The sequence below is a fragment of the Oncorhynchus nerka genome, unplaced genomic scaffold (assembly GCF_034236695.1).
Source record: "Oncorhynchus nerka isolate Pitt River unplaced genomic scaffold, Oner_Uvic_2.0 unplaced_scaffold_940, whole genome shotgun sequence".
Taxonomy (NCBI): Eukaryota; Metazoa; Chordata; class Actinopteri; order Salmoniformes; family Salmonidae; genus Oncorhynchus; species Oncorhynchus nerka.
In genome coordinates this window covers 10,290-17,500 of record NW_027040363.1, presented here as the reverse complement: position 1 = coordinate 17,500, position 7,211 = coordinate 10,290, and positions in this window count along the sequence as shown.

Below are 7,211 nucleotides of genomic sequence, written 5' to 3'. Positions count from 1 at the left end.
AATGATGAGGGGTTGTTTTAGGGTATGAATAATGATGAGGGGAACCTTGTCATAGGGTATGGATAATGATGAGGGGTTGTCATAGGGTATGGATAATGATGAGGGGTTGTCTTAGGGTATGGATAATGATGAGGGGTTGTCTTAGTGTATGGATAATGATGAGGGGTTGTCATAGGGTATGGATAATGATGAGGGGTTGTCTTAGGGTATGGATAATGATGAGGGGTTGTTTTAGGGTATGGATAATGATGAGGGGTTGTCTTAGGGTATGGATAATGATGAGGGGTTGTCTTAGGGTATGGATAATGATGAGGGGTTGTTTTAGTGTATGGATAATGATGAGGGGTTGTCTTAGGGTATGGATAATGATGAGGGGTTGTCTTAGGGTATGGATAATGATGAGGGGTTGTTTTAGGGTATGGATAATGATGAGGGGAACCTTGTCTTAGTGTATGGATAATGATGAGGTGTTGCTCGCTCCTACTTCCGGGTTGGAGCGAGCAGTGGCATCCGCACTTCGGTCTGCAGGTAGTATAACTTTTCATTACTTTTCATTACATTTCATTATAGTACAACGGTTTGATTTGTCTAATCTTAGCAATTTCTTCTTAGCTTGTGTAGTCTAGAGCGATTTTCTAGGTTACCTAGCCAGCTATTGTCGTTCTTTTAACGCAACGTAACGTAATCAACACTGCTAGCTAGCCAGCTAGCCCCTGAATCAACAATGCAGCCACTGCCAGCTAGCCTACTTCAGCAGTACTGTATAATTTCTAATCATTTTAGTCAATAAGAATAGCAGCACTGTAGAAACTATTACCCTCAACTGAACGACTTGATTAGTGTAGTGTTAGCTAGCTACATAGTTGTCATTGCTGTCTTCGTATCCAAGATAATTGTGTAGTTTAGAGTGTGTAGTTTTTAGAGTGATTATCTTAATTTACCGAGGTTAGCTAGCCAGCTATTTGTCGTCCTCAACGTAGGAGACACTGCTAGCTAGCCAACAGCTAGCCAACGTCTACCGATTAGAACTCAACAACCCGGTCGCATTCCGCCTCGCTCCACAGGTAGTATCACATTTTCATTTCATCTCATTACAGTACAACGGTTTGATTTGTTTGATCGTAGCTAGCTACATAGCCGTCTCTGTATCAAAGATAATTGTGTAGTCTAGAGCGATTTTCTAGGTTACCTAGCCAGCTATTGTCGTTCTTTTAACGCAACGTAACGAAATCAACACTGCTAGCTAGCCAGCTAGCCCCCGAATCAACAACGCAGCCACTGCCAGCTAGCCTACAAAGTCAACAACGCAGCCACTGCCAGCTAGCCTACTTCAGCAGTACTGTATCATTTTTAATCATTTTAGTCAATAAGATTCTTGCTACGAAAGCTCAACTTTCTGAACATTCGAGACGTGTAGTCCACTTGTCATTCCAATCTCCTTTGCATTAGCGTAGCCTCTTCTGTAGCCTGTCAACTATGTGTCTGTCTATCTCTGTTCTCTCCTCTCTGCACAGACCATACAAACGCTCCACACCGCGTGGCCGCGGCCACCCTAATCCGGTGGTCCCAGCGCGCACAACCCACGTGGAGTTCCAGGTCTCCGGTAGCCTCTGGAACTGCCGATCTGCGGCCAACAAGGCAGAGTTCATCTCAGCCTATGCCTCCCTCCAGTCCCTCGACTTCTTGGCACTGACGGAAACATGGATCACCACAGATAACACTGCTACTCCTACTGCTCTCTCTTCGTCCGCCCACGTGTTCTCGCACACCCCGAGAGCTTCTGGTCAGCGGGGTGGTGGCACCGGGATCCTCATCTCTCCCAAGTGGTCATTCTCTCTTTCTCCCCTTACCCATCTGTCTATCGCCTCCTTTGAATTCCATGCTGTCACAGTTACCAGCCCTTTCAAGCTTAACATCCTTATCATTTATCGCCCTCCAGGTTCCCTCGGAGAGTTCATCAATGAGCTTGATGCCTTGATAAGCTCCTTTCCTGAGGACGGCTCACCTCTCACAGTTCTGGGCGACTTTAACCTCCCCACGTCTACCTTTGACTCATTCCTCTCTGCCTCCTTCTTTCCACTCCTCTCCTCTTTTGACCTCTCCCTCTCACCTCCCCCCTACTCACAAGGCAGGCAATACGCTCGACCTCATCTTTACTAGATGCTGTTCTTCCACTAACCTCATTGCAACTCCCCTCCAAGTCTCCGACCACTACCTTGTATCCTTTTCCCTCTCGCTCTCATCCAACACTTCCCACACTGCCCCTACTCGGATGGTATCGCGCCGTCCCAACCTTCGCTCTCTCTCCCCGCTACTCTCTCCTCTTCCATCCTATCATCTCTTCCCTCTGCTCAAACCTTCTCCAACCTATCTCCTGATTCTGCCTCCTCAACCCTCCTCTCCTCCCTTTCTGCATCCTTTGACTCTCTATGTCCCCTATCCTCCAGGCCGGCTCGGTCCTCCCCTCCCGCTCCGTGGCTCGACGACTCATTGCGAGCTCACAGAACAGGGCTCCGGGCAGCCGAGCGGAAATGGAGGAAAACTCGCCTCCCTGCGGACCTGGCATCCTTTCACTCCCTCCTCTCTACATTTTCCTCTTCTGTCGCTGCTGCTAAAGCCACTTTCTACCACTCTAAATTCCAAGCATCTGCCTCTAACCCTAGGAAGCTCTTTGCCACCTTCTCCTCCCTCCTGAATCCTCCTCCCCCTCCCCCCTCCTCCCTCTCTGCAGATGACTTCGTCAACCATTTTGAAAAGAGGGTCGACGACATCCGATCCTCGTTTGCTAAGTCAAACGACACCGCTGGTTCTGTTCACACTGCCCTACCCTGTGCTCTGACCTCTTTCTCCCCTCTCTCTCCAGATGAATTCTCGCGTCTTGTGACGGCCGGCCGCCCAACAACCTGCCCGCTTGACCCTATCCCCTCCTCTCTTCTCCAGACCATTTCCGGAGACCTTCTCCCTTACCTCACCTCGCTCATCAACTCATCCCTGACCGCTGGCTACGTCCCTTCCGTCTTCAAGAGAGCGAGAGTTGCACCCCTTCTGAAAAAACCTACACTCGATCCCTCCGATGTCAACAACTACAGACCAGTATCCCTTCTTTCTTTTCTCTCCAAAACCCTTGAACGTGCCGTCCTTGGCCAGCTCTCCCGCTATCTCTCTCAGAATGACCTTCTTGATCCAAATCAGTCAGGTTTCAAGACTAGTCATTCAACTGAGACTGCTCTTCTCTGTATCACGGAGCGCTCCGCACTGCTAAAGCTAACTCTCTCTCCTCTGCTCTCATCCTTCTAGACCTATCGGCTGCCTTCGATACTGTGAACCATCAGATCCTCCTCTCCACCCTCTCCGAGTTGGGCATCTCCCGGCGCGGCCCACGCTTGGATTGCGTCCTACCTGACAAGTCGCTCCTACCAGGTGGCGTGGCGAGAATCCGTCTCCTCACCACGTGCTCTCACCACTGGTGTCCCCCAGGGCTCTGTTCTAGGCCCTCTCCTATTCTCGCTATACACCAAGTCACTTGGCTCTGTCATAACCTCACATGGTCTCTCCTATCATTGCTATGCAGACGACACACAATTAATCTTCTCCTTTCCCCCTTCTGATGACCAGGTGGCGAATCGCATCTCTGCATGTCTGGCAGACATATCAGTGTGGATGACGGATCACCACCTCAAGCTGAACCTCGGCAAGACGGAGCTGCTCTTCCTCCCAGGGAAGGACTGCCCGTTCCATGATCTCGCCATCACGGTTGACAACTCCACTGTGTCCTCCTCCCAGAGCGCTAAGAACCTTGGCGTGATCCTGGACAACACCCTGTCGTTCTCAACTAACATCAAGGCGGTGGCCCGTTCCTGTAGGTTCATGCTCTACAACATCCGCAGAGTATGACCCTGCCTCACACAGGAAGCGGCGCAGGTCCTAATCCAGGCACTTGTCATCTCCCGTCTGGATTACTGCAACTCGCTGTTGGCTGGGCTCCCTGCCTGTGCCATTAAACCCCTACAACTCATCCAGAACGCCGCAGCCCGTCTGGTGTTCAACCTTCCCAAGTTCTCTCACGTCACCCGCTCCTCCGCTCTCTCCACTGGCTTCCAGTTGAAGCTCGCATCCGCTACAAGACCATGGTGCTTGCCTACGGAGCTGTGAGGAGAACGGCACCTCAGTACCTCCAGGCTCTGATCAGGCCCTACACCCAAACAAGGGCACTGCGTTCATCCACCTCTGGCCTGCTCGCCTCCCTACCACTGAGGAAGTACAGTTCCCGCTCAGCCCAGTCAAAACTGTTCGCTGCTCTGGCCCCCCAATGGTGGAACAAACTCCCTCACGACGCCAGGACAGCGGAGTCAATCACCACCTTCCGGAGACACCTGAAACCCCACCTCTTTAAGGAATACCTAGGATAGGATAAAGTAATCCTTCTCACCCCCCCCTTAAAAGATTTAGATGCACTATTGTGAAGTGGCTGCTCCACTGGATGTCATAAGGTGAATGCACCAATTTGTAAGTCGCTCTGGATAAGAGCGTCTGCTAAATTACTTAAATGTAAATGTAAATGTATGGATAATGATGAGGGGTTGTTTTAGGGTATGGATAATGATGAGGGGTTGTCTTAGGGTATGGATAATGATGAGGGGTATGGATAATGATGAGGGGTTGTCATGGATAATGATGAGGGGTTGTCTTAGGGTATGGATAATGATGAGGGGTTGTCTTAGGGTATGGATAATGATGAGGGGTTGTTTTAGTGTATGGATAATGATGAGGGGTTGTCTTAGGGTATGGATAATGATGAGGGGTTGTCTTAGGGTATGGATAATGATGTGGGGTTGTTTTAGGGTATGGATAATGATGAGGGGTTGTCTTAGTGTATGGATAATGATGAGGGGTTGTTTTATGGTATGGATAATGATGAGGGGAACCTTGTCTTAGGGGCCAAAGTCTGGTTTATGTACAATAAGAACAGTCTTTAGAGCAAATGCTATCTGGCTGGGGGATAGTCCTTTCTCATATTTCATGTCTCACCTTGTGACTCATTTCACACATCTGCTGTTCGTCACATGGACTAAGAGGGTGTATCTTTGCTATAAAATATATTTGTATTCTTTCTTTGTCAGAGCTGCTCGGCCAGCCTCACCGGTTGCCTTATTAATGTCACGCCCTGATCTGTTCCACCTGTCTTGGTGATTGTCTCCACCCCCCTCCAGGTGTCACGCCCTGATCTGTTCCACCTGTCTTGGTGATTGTCTCCACCCCCCTCCAGGTGTCACGCCCTGATCTGTTTCACCTGTCTTGGTGATTGTCTCCACCCCCCTCCAGGTGTCACGCCCTGATCTGTTCCACCTGTCTTGGTGATTGTCTCCACCCCCCTCCAGGTGTCACACCCTGATCTGTTTCACCTGTCTTGGTGATTGTCTCCACCCCCCTCCAGGTGTCTCCAGTTTTCCCCATTAGTCCCCGGTGTATTTATCCCTGTGTTTCCTGTCTCTCTGTGCCAGTTCGTATTGTTTTCCCCATTACTCCCCGGTGTATTTATCCATGTATTTCCTGTCTTTCTGTGCCAGTTCCTCTTGTTTTCCCCATTAGTCCCCGGTGTATTTATCCCTGTGTATCCTGTCTCTCTGTATCAGTTCATCTTGTCTTGCCAAGTCAACCAACGTTTCTCCTAGCTTCTTTTTTTCCCAGTCTCTGTTTTTGCCCTCCTGGTTTTGACCCTTGCCTGTCCTAAGACCGAATCCCCCTGCCTAACTACTCTGCCTGTTCTGACCTCGAGCCTGCCTGTCCTAAGACCGAATCCCCCTGCCTAACTACTCTGCCTGTTCTGACCTCGAGCCTGCCTGTCCTAAGACCGAATCCCCCTGCCTAACTACTCTGCCTGTTCTGACCTCGAGCCTGCCTGTCCTAAGACCGAATCCCCCTGCCTAACTACTCTGCCTGTTCTGACCTCGAGCCTGCCTGTCCTAAGACCGAATCCCCCTGCCTAACTACTCTGCCTGTTCTGACCTCGAGCCTGCCTGTCCTAAGACCGAATCCCCCTGCCTAACTACTCTGCCTGTTCTGACCTCGAGCCTGCCTGTCCTAAGACCGAATCCTCCTGCCTAACTACTCTGCCTGTTCTGACCTCGAGCCTGCCTGTCCTAAGACCGAATCCCCCTGCCTAACTACTCTGCCTGTTCTGACCTCGAGCCTGCCTGTCCTAAGACCGAATCCCCCTGCCTAACTACTCTGCCTGTTCTGATCTCGAGCCTGCCTGTCCTAAGACCGAATCCCCCTGCCTAACTACTCTGCCTGTTCTGACCTCGAGCCTGCCTGTCCCTTTGTACTATTTGGACTCTGACCTGGTTTATGAACTCTCACTTGTACCCGACCTGCCTTTTGGTCTAATAAATATCGGAGCTCAACCATCTGCCTCTAGTGTCTGCAAATGGCTCTTATCTTGTTATTATAATTAATAAGTTCTGAATAAAGTAATATCCTGATTGGTGATTGACCTTGTCTCTCCTCATTATGGATTAGAATTAGTCAATAGGAATACGGTGGTCAAGGCACCCAATTTAGGAGACGCAGTGAGACCATAAAACAATTCACAAAATTGGCCCGATGGGCCAGTTAAAACCCTACCATTATTGACCTCTGCAACCAACACCCATGAAACCGGGGAACAGCTAAAACACTTCACTGGAGCAAGGAGAACCAACTACGAGCACACCTGCTCCCCAACACTAACACACAGGTCAATGGCATACCAGAGGTCAAGACTACCATCTTAGAGGACATGGTGAGAATTTTCTCCACCTCCCAGGAACCCCACCAAGGGCTTCCTGTAACCCTAAGAACTGGGACTCTTGCCTCCAACACCTATTGGACCGATCACCAACCCACAAGGGAAACAGCATCCCAAAAGGTAAAGACAACCGCTCCAATGCAATTCCCCATTTTGAACGAACGTTACAGGCCTTTACCATTGTAATCAATGGAACAGGCTCTCCATCCTAAAATACCCCAGGATCCCCCAAATCACCTGATAACCTGATGACATTGACATCCCAAACTAGCCACTATGAATGCTGCAATCTGATTGGACGAATCGACCATACCCTTCACATGCACAGTGCATGCATGCGTCATGAACCAAGAGGAATCCTTGACACCTATTAGACCACGCCTCTTCCCAATATAAAATAATGGCATCTCCTCAGTCTCAGCCA